Here is a 9944-nt window from a genome sequence, read left to right as displayed (position 1 = left end):
TCCAGAGAAAGCTGCGCACATTGAATAATGACCTCATGAGCCTTAAGTACAACCTTTGTCAAAATACGGGACTCCAACTTGTTAAGCTTCTCGAGAATTGGTCGTAAGAATTTAATGATAGATCTATTGTTAGGCTTGTTAGCGTGGTACTCCTCTAGAATTGCCCGTATGAGATTACTTTTGGACGCAATTCTGCTGTGAGAAAGCACCGCCTAAACACCCTGGGTAATAACGTCTCTATTTTCATCACGGAGTCTAAGAATAACACCTTCATCATGTGCATTTTGTTCCTATAATATATTAGCGCACAATTAAGCCGACTCAGCCCTAGAATAATAAACTCACTGAGAATAACTTCTCAATACTCCAATACTGCTCCATAAGTCCCAGGGGAACCGACAATTCGTGAACCATCAACCCCTGGGAATACCGATCCAGAATCTCAGTCAATGGCAATAGAGCAGACTTCCTGACCTCAAGATCACCAGCTGCAATATTCTCTTCCGAGAACTTGTCCAAGGTCTTACGAATCTGCTTCGCTGGGGATTCTCCCTTCCGAGACTTGGCCCTCTCAACAACCTGGGAGGAAATAGCGTCAGGTTTCTATAGCATTCTTGATGAAAATAATAATTGGGGTAGAATCTGATCCTGTATTGCTGTTCATTTTTCTCAAAACATCTGGGGCTATGGCTGCTTTTAAGTACAAATAACCGTACTCACTATCTGTATCTGTTCTCACACAATTACATCATGTCTACCAATTTACATAACTTCCACGCTGTCCTTTCCAAAACCTTACAACATATACTACCGCAATCACATCACCAATACATAGTACTCAGTTTTCACTTTCTCCATTATCACTTGCCTGCGCACATTCTTTCCCTTTCTGGTGATTGTACCACGTTACCACAATTCTCACTATTCCCAAACGACCAGACTTGTCTCCCCTAATGAACACCTTGCCACAAACACTGTAGCCGGATCATCGGTATGCACCGGTGATTAACAATAATTCTAGCATGCAGGGCAGAACACTGTGCAGCCTATTCTCCATAAAGAAGCTCAGGGTCATGAATAACCTAGATAAGCTCCTTGAGTGAGGTGGTCATGATGACTTGGTTGTCGTAACTGTCAATAATATTCTTGAGAAAAGTGGCAAGGAGTTTGTATCTCTGTTGCAGCTTGCTACTGATGACCTGCGCTGGGCCGAAGTCAGAAGGTTGGCCGTTGAAAGGAGTAGTGTGCTTGTCACGACTCAGGTCAACCAAAGCTATTATACCGAGGATGTCACCCGCATCAAGAGTAGATTCCGGCTGCTTGATGAGTTGGACGTGACCGTCTTCTTGTGCAAGAAGTGGCATGTACATCTTCATAACCTCAACTCCAGCAAATGTCTTCCCCTCCTTGACATCAGCGTTCCTAATGGTCGGACCGGTCTGGTCTCAGGGGTTTGACTAGACTGTCAATCCCAATCAATCTGGTGGACTGGACTTGACTACCTTTGACAGTCTAGTCCAGTCTAGTCCAGTTTCTGACCAGTCCCGAAGATGAAATTTAAGAGCTTTCTGACACTCCATATGAGAAGAGAAATTGTGTGAATATAGAATTATATTGCATGAGATTTAAATTACGTAAGATTAACAATTAAAACTATGATTATTAAGATTTATATAACAATTAAAGCAAAAGAGGAGAATCGAAGGATTTGGTAAACAGAAGGAAATTGAGGAAGAAAGAAGAGGCAAGAGAAGTGTTAAGCAACTTGGAGAAACAAATAAACAATAGAGAATAAATGTAGATATAAAAAAGGAAGAAATAATCGAGGAGGGTGTAAAAGAAGAAAGGGAATTAATGAATTCGAGTAGGATTAGTGGTGTTTCAATCTGTGATATATAGTGAGAGGTATTAAATTGTACTTTCAATATTTTCATTGAAGTCACCTTCTAGAAAGGTATTAAAGCGGTAAAAGTTCGATAGTAAGATTCCCGCCTTCACCCATGACTTCAAGCATTCCAGAGCCTCCAAGGCATCACTTTTTAACCGGTTTCGCATATCTTTCAAGACATGCTTTGAGCTAGAAAATAACCGCTCAGGGTCTGCAGACATGGCGAGTATGGAGAAGACATCAAGTGCCATGGGAGCGAGCTGGTTGGTAGACTTGGCGGAGTTCAACCAATAGCTGAAGGGAGAATCAATATCGGGTTCAGGTAGGGATTGGATAAATCTTGAATATGCATTTTCTGTTTTGGATAAATTAGATAAAATAAAATAATTAAAGAGATATACAGGATTAGAGTTGGTGTAAAGGGAAATGTAAGCAAACCTGGGGTAACACGCTGCCATTTTTCCTGCCAGAGTCTGTGATGTTCCTCCGCTTCCTCCATTATTCCTGCTTGTATATCTTCACCAGTCTCAATGCCTGAACTGAGATTCCGAGAAGCCATATCGTTGCTAGCTCTTCCACGGTACTGTTCCTCCCAGAGTAATTGCACAGTCTCCTTTAACAACTGAACTTCCTGAATTGTCCAATCTCTCTGCTCGATGCCCAGCTCGAAATAGTCTCACTTCTAGCACAGATACAGAACCACGGCAGCAATATACACAGGAATTTGGCGGATTTTATGACTATAAGCTTGTAATTTTGCCAAACCTAACTGGGCAGCGTGGGCAAGATGGGCCTCTGGGTAGTGCTTGCTAATAATATTACTATTAGTAGTCTGTCAGAAATAATTCACCTACTGTAAGACAGCAAAGAATAATATCTTACTAGTAAATTCCACACAGATAGTCAATTTCGGGAATTACTTCCCATAAATTTGGTACCTTTCCCTCCAAAGATAATGTTGACCGCAGAAAGGGCTGTAGGATCCATACCACTGATTCCAGTTCTCTCCAATCACTCTCTGATAATATATCTGCCTGTAAGTCATATGCATTTAAACAAAAGAAGTTTACTCCCTCCCTGTTTCTTAAAAGACTTTAGATCATTGCAAGACCCGAATTCCACCTCATAGCATTCCCAGCCTGTAGCAGTGTTTCAGCCCCCAGGCGGCGGAGATGCTGTTTTCGTTGAACCAATAAGTGTATGTAAACCGTTATATTATGTGCTTTTCCCCAGGGGCCAATCTTTCGCTATAAGGCCATTGTCTCATCTGTAATGACTACAACATCGAGTAGTTCATTGATGCCACCAATACCCCCAAACCAGAAGGCCTTAATAGAGAGATTCAACACATGTCCCATGCATCTCAGGTGTCGATTTTCTGGATTAAAGGACATATCATGATCCATCAGAAGCCATGCAATTGACCTGATTATCGTATTATTGTTGGAGGCGTTATCCACTTGAAAATATCCTACATTATCCAAAAATGTGTAACTAACAATTACGATAGTTTCATTAGCTCAATTGTCTACAGATTTAGAAATTAGAATGGAGTGCAATTCCCACTCCTTGATGATATTTACCACAATATCTGCCAAAGCCTCTCCTGTATGGGGTCCCTGAATCTCCTGTAAGGCAAGTACAAGGTTATATCTAGTTTCCCTAGTACTGGTAAAATGGGTAACTACTCCTAGGACACTCATGGTATGGTGGGGGAATGTCCAGCCATTGACGGACAAATGTATCTGTATTGTGGAATCTTTAATCTCTTGTCGAACTTCATTCTTTTGATCGCTGTAATTCCGAATAACCCATGATCTGATCGTATCAGCGAATTTTGGTAGTTTATATCACAGTTGAATATGATGTATCAACTCTCGAAATGAATTACGTTCTATAGCAGAAAAAGCCTGATTACTATAAATTATCCAATTTAGCAAAGGTCAGTCTGCAGAATCCTTGGTAAATGATTCCTCTTACAAATTCCAAACCTGGACAAAGGCGGTAGTTAATGGGCTTGTCTTGGCAAGAGGAACAGTTTCCGAGTGAGACGATTCATGAAGCTGTCTACTATGCCTATCGCGTAAATGCCCAGCGGGCTTACTTGTGCCTCCATTCGAGGCATATTGCTTTTTACCTATGGTGTCTAGTGTGAATTAGATTCTATTGATGGATGAAAAACTATTTTAAGTGAAATAAAAGCAGTAGGAGTGATCGACTCACAATAATTACAATTCCAATGTTTGGCTAACTCAAGGCCTGAAGTTGAACAGTGGAAGTGAACAAAAGACCGGGCCGTCAAGTGTGTACACTTAACTGGAACAATATGTACAGTACCTTCTAAATCGTCATCAGAGCTAATATGAATATCGGGAATAGTTGATAGGCAGGGTGAGTTTGCTGATTCGCGTAATACATGTGGAGGTGAGGATTGTAGAGCAAAATAGCTAGAGGAGGATTGGTTGCGGTCCACAGTTGGGTGAATCCCTTTCTCTTCAAAGAATGAACTATCAATGGATGTCAACACACTACTTGATATAGGTAGACATTGAGCGTCAATAGGTGTAGCAAATCATTGTTGATGTTCCTGCCAGGTAGGCAGTGTTGGCTGGGATGAAGAGGCTATTGCAGCTGGGGAAAGTGGATCGTATGCAGTAGTATTTGTACTAACTTGATTGAGTTCTAGTTTAGCATCCATGCTATATTTTTAACATGGGTAAAGCCTTTTAAAACAGAATTTACATGGTTAAACGAAATTGGATAAAGAGACTTACTAGGGTTAAGTGAGTTTGACAGGGGAATATTGGCTTCTGAATGAGGACCTCGCATTGAGTTCGACAAACGTAGCTGCACCTGAATGCAGCTACGAATGCAACTTGTAGAGAAATTCGAGAGAGTAGAGGGTAGATGGGCAGAGGCAAGTAGTTGTGGTTCGGGACTGATTCTTCTCCATGGGCTAAGCTGACAGTAGTCATAACGAGTGATTCTCGGTTACTCCCTGTGAGCTTTGTTCTGGTTATTCATTGAACAGCAATTAACACCTGACAACTGTGCTATGTTGAAAACTATTGATAATCAGCCTTTTTTTTCCAATTAAACCTGCGTGGGAGCCAAACAAGGGAAGGAATTGTCACTAAACTGTGCCTTGAGTAGGGACACCGATACTCTACAAATATCACCATAGACACCTTTTTATATCAATTTCTCTACCAACCGTATGGACTAGGCCCATCCACTATCCGCTCACTTTGCCTTCCACAAATTCAAAACAAACATCTACTTTGAGACAGCCTATCAGAAGCTGAAAGATCTGCTACCATGAGGGCTGTGGTTTTGCGTAAGGGCCGTGCACATTTTATCACTCGGTCCCCTCGGTCTGACCAATCCCCAAGCAGTCCAGTCCTGAACCTTGACTGCCCGGTCAGTCTGAAATCTCTCATAGGACTAGACCGATTTTCGACTATACTACCCAGTCCAGTCCAGTCCATCGCCGACCATTCGGAACCCTGCTTGACATACTCTCCATTTTCGACGAGGAACTTGACCAACCTTTCTGGGGAGGGTGTTTGAAGTTGTATGGGATCGTTCTCCCGCCCTGACATGCATGTCTTGCTGTCCACACTAACACAAGTGGCCCCGCCCTCCTCCTCCTTCTAGTGGACGTTGTAACTACCCCCGGTCAACGAGATCAATGAACCACAGTCTGACAAGGCCCTCACGCCAACACTGTACTTGGAACCGTTGATAAAGCGATGGTAGGAATCCGCGCTTGATCTTGTAGCCGTGAACTTATAACGCCTGCTCTGGTAGATGAAGTGGACTGGGAATCCTCTCTTAAGGATATTCTTGGCAGGAACTTGACCCCTCTCCAAAGAAGCCTTGGACTCCATGTATTTTACAATGAGCTGCTCAGTAAAGGAGTTGTATTAATAATGAATATGTTTGTTCGCCTCGAGTTCTGGGTATTCGATGGTCGAGGTATCAAAGGCCTTAATCAGAACGTGTTCACAGCACAGGTCTTCATCCGCTGTTTTGAGGAGCTCCAATATCCTCGGCTGCCTCAGTTCTCGTAAAGTAACGGCATGTTTCATGGAGAGGTTGTTCACCTCGGCATCAGAAACCTGAATAATATACCCCGACCTGCCACTCTTTAGAAGGATAGGGTGTTTACCGACCGTGATGCGCGTGTAACCGGTGGGGGGAATTGATGCAAACCTCACTAGCAGCATTAGCCTTTGTAACAGCACTGCAGACAACCACAAGGAAAGTGTTAGGTCGCTCCGTAGTAAGCTTGTTGGAGGCAAGTTCGTCCAGCCATCCTGTAGTGATGGTATTATCTTCGGAAGCCAGAGTTTCTAAGAGCTTAATATGGTATTCGACTGTTGTCCTGAAATCACCACGAATACTGAAGTCCTTCAGAGCAACCACCATATGTTTTCAGGAGGCCCTACAGTTCTCACTGTAGGCGAAAAGGTGACCGAACTGTGAGTCGGAGAAGGAATGAATACCTCCCGCGGTGCCCACAGAGATGCAAGGAACTCAGTGGCAGGATGCTCAACCTGGAGACGAGGGTTCAACTCGAGGAAGTAGAATTTATCATCCGAATGAGAATAGAGATACTCAACAGTACCAGTAGAAACATATCCGACGACCTTTCCTAATTATACGGCAGCCTTCTTCATCCTAGAGAACATGGTCCGGTTAGCAATGGTGACCTGTGTTTCCTCGATAATCATTTGATGTCTCATCTGTACGGAGCAATCACGAGCGGAAAGGGAGATATTATTTCTGTACTTGTCTGCCAACCGCTGCACCTCCAAATGTCTAGCATTTCCGGCCAGCTTCATGACGAGAATTGGCAATCGAGGCACTTCTCCCGCAACTTGGTTATAAAAGCTTGTAAAGCCCTCCTCTGAGTCAACCTTTCGAATACACTTTCCACCACCACCTTCCGAGGCCTTGGTCATAACTGGGAACCCAATCTCTAGTGCCTTCTGCAGAGCGTCTTTGGCTGAGGGGGTGCACCCTTGGGCTTAGACGTCACCGGCAATAGTGACCAACCCCTCCCAGTCAATCTGGACCTCTCTGACCCCCAGCCCGCTGTAAGGAATCCATGTAACCTCAGCATGCTGAGCCATGATAGTTGACGAGATCTTATAGCTGAGCCTGGCGGAACAATAAAAACAATCTTATTTTTTGTCGCAGCTAAGCTCTTTGGCAATTTCTGGTTCTTACTCGCATGGCCCCTGAGTAAAGAAAAAGATCCTGTCAGCATTATCACCTAAAAGAAATCTCACCCCCATCATCAAAGAGAACGCACTATCTAGCTTAAACTGCATGAACCTCCATTCTCTCTGCAGTATTAACAATTAAATCTCTGTTGGCGTAGTTATTATTATTCATGCCCCCGGATACCTATACCGTCGCCATCATGCAACTAATTAGCTTCAAATGAGATTCCGATATAAACTCTTGTTTCAACTCTCCCCCCACCCCACCACCGCTACTAACTACTCTCCCCCGCAAAATCACAGGCTAATTAAGTAGCCATAGACTAGTAGGTAGGGGGAGATGTTTCAAAATGGGAGGAAGCAAACCTCAACATATTGATCAGCCATATAAATATAGTCCGCAACAGCCTGTAAATCTTGGGGGGTAGCCATCACGGTGAATTGTATTGCTCTCTCATCACCGAATGTCTCATACGCCCATTTCCTCACACCTCAAATCTCTTTAACTACTGCCATTCCGTTATTGCAATTGAAACCTAAATTCCCGACCCAAACAATATTATCAAATTAGCTTCTGCTCAACTAAATGCTACTAGAAATAAATAAGACGGTGTCGCGTACTAGAAAGGATAAGGCGGAGTTGGAAGGAGGTACAGCCCATAAGTATTGTATGTTACACAGGAAGAGGCATGAGGTGCCAGTATAACATACAATACCATGGGCTGTACTCGAGTACCTCCGTAGGTACACGAGAAAGTAAAGAAACGAGAAGAAATCTAACCCCAATAGGTGTGAGCCAGTGCTGGAATTAACTGTTGATATGAAGAGGTTGTTGCGCTTCTCTAAACTAGGAAACACAGGAGAGGCTTATATGCAGAGATTTCTGCGCGCCAAGCCATCCACAAAGATAGGGTTTTAGTGCGTCCCCAAACCCTCTCCTGACTACTAAAATTACCCTATCATATAATGCAAATGCCCTATGCTATCCCATGGGCCGTCGAGACATCCAGTCCATTTTAGAATTTAGAACACTAGCCTATTCAGGAATAGCCAAAAAAAATCTTATAACCTCAGGCTGTTCAACACCAACACTGCTCGTAGATCGCTATTGTGAGCTTCAGTCAAAATGCCGCCCGAACGGAAAGCTCTTGCTGATATTTCAATCAATATGAGTAATCTCACCAATGGTTCAGCCAATCAACAAAGCGCTAATCCTCTCAAAAAACAACAGCTGCAGGGCAAGCAGAACGTGGAGATCAGTTCCATCCCAATCGAAGTGGTTGATAGGGATACTACTCCTCTGACCCCACCGCAGTGTGCGGTGAAAAGGAGACCAATCAAGCAGCGCGCCGATGCTAGCTCACTTCCAGGCCTTCCTGAGTTTGAACCATTCCATGCTCCCTTCCCGGAGCATAATGCAAAGGTAAATATGGGAAAGTAGCTGTACCCGTGTACTCGCAAACAGATGACACTTGTAAACAAAACTGAGTCCGCATATACAGCCAAGATGCCATGCATCAGACCCAAACTCAAGTACCTCAGGCTCTAAGGTATTGCTAGTGAGCAACCCTTGAGGAAGGGAACTCACAGGTACTTGTATTTAGGTCAGAGTTTTCAATTCAATGCGTTGATGCTGCTGAAACCATTCGGCCATCTATGATATGCGGGCATATGCAGACCTGGTCGTATTCACAAATGTCCTGTGTCTGTGAGTACAGCAAAAACTGGCTGTTAATATTCCATTGACTAGGTCTTCCTGGCAATAAACTGCAAGCATGAGCCCTATTTGCTATTTTCTCTTTTTTTTACGGATGAGACATTCACAGAACTCGTTGCGAATACGAATCTTTATGCCGAGATAAAGAGAACCGGTTTGTGAGGAGGAAGAAAGATGGCGGAGAATCGGCACTTGGGTGCCAAAGCAAATACACACTCTCGGGTGTGGAGAGCGACTACGGCGGCCGAATTAAAGATATGGTTCGGATTGGTAATTAAGATGGGCTTGCATCGGGAACCTTCCCCAGCCCGGCATTGGTATAAAGAAGGAAGAAATAGGTGGAGAAAGACTTCTATTCGGCCACTATTGCGGCAAAGCTACCTCTCCTCCCGTCGCCAGTATAGGGTACCTAAGAATTACATGTCTCTTACGCGGTTTGAGCAAATTAAGAGATATTTGCATGTTTCGGACCCAAGAATTGAGCTTGACCGGGAACACTGGTATAAGAAGCTTAGTCCATTGGCCGAGCAGTTGCAAGAACGCTTGCATCATTACTTTGTACCTGGTACAAAAGTAGGAATTGATGAAATGATGGTTAGGTTTTGTGGTCGTAGTCTTCATACCCTGAAGGTTAAAAACAATCCTATTAAACAAGGCTACAAGATCTTTGCCTTATGTTCTCAAGGGTATACTTATGGGTTTTTATGGTATTCAGTATCTCAAGGAATAGCTGAACTTGCGAAGCTTGATAATGAAAACTAGTGCGAATGCTCTTATGGTACGAAGGATATTTGGTGATGAACCCCGAAAGCTACTACCAATTCCAGCATTCATTAACGACAACAACTTTCATATGGGCGGAGTTGATATCGCAGATCAACTTCGTAGTTATTACTCTACACAGCAGAAAGCCTCTCACAACTGGTACCCCTTATTCTATTGGTTATTAGATACCTCAATCATTAATGCCTACCGGTTACTCAAAACACTCTATCCTAATCATAAGGGCCGAAGCCAGCACTACCTCTTTCGCGAACGGCTAGCCAATAAATTAATCGATATTGGCTTAAGAGAAACTTTAAAAGCATATGACTTCAGGTTGGAGCAT

The sequence above is a fragment of the Tuber melanosporum genome, assembly GCF_000151645.1.
Source record: "Tuber melanosporum whole genome shotgun sequence assembly, scaffold_18, strain Mel28".
Lineage (NCBI taxonomy): Eukaryota > Fungi > Ascomycota > Pezizomycetes > Pezizales > Tuberaceae > Tuber > Tuber melanosporum.
Note: the sequence above shows the minus strand (reverse complement) of the source record.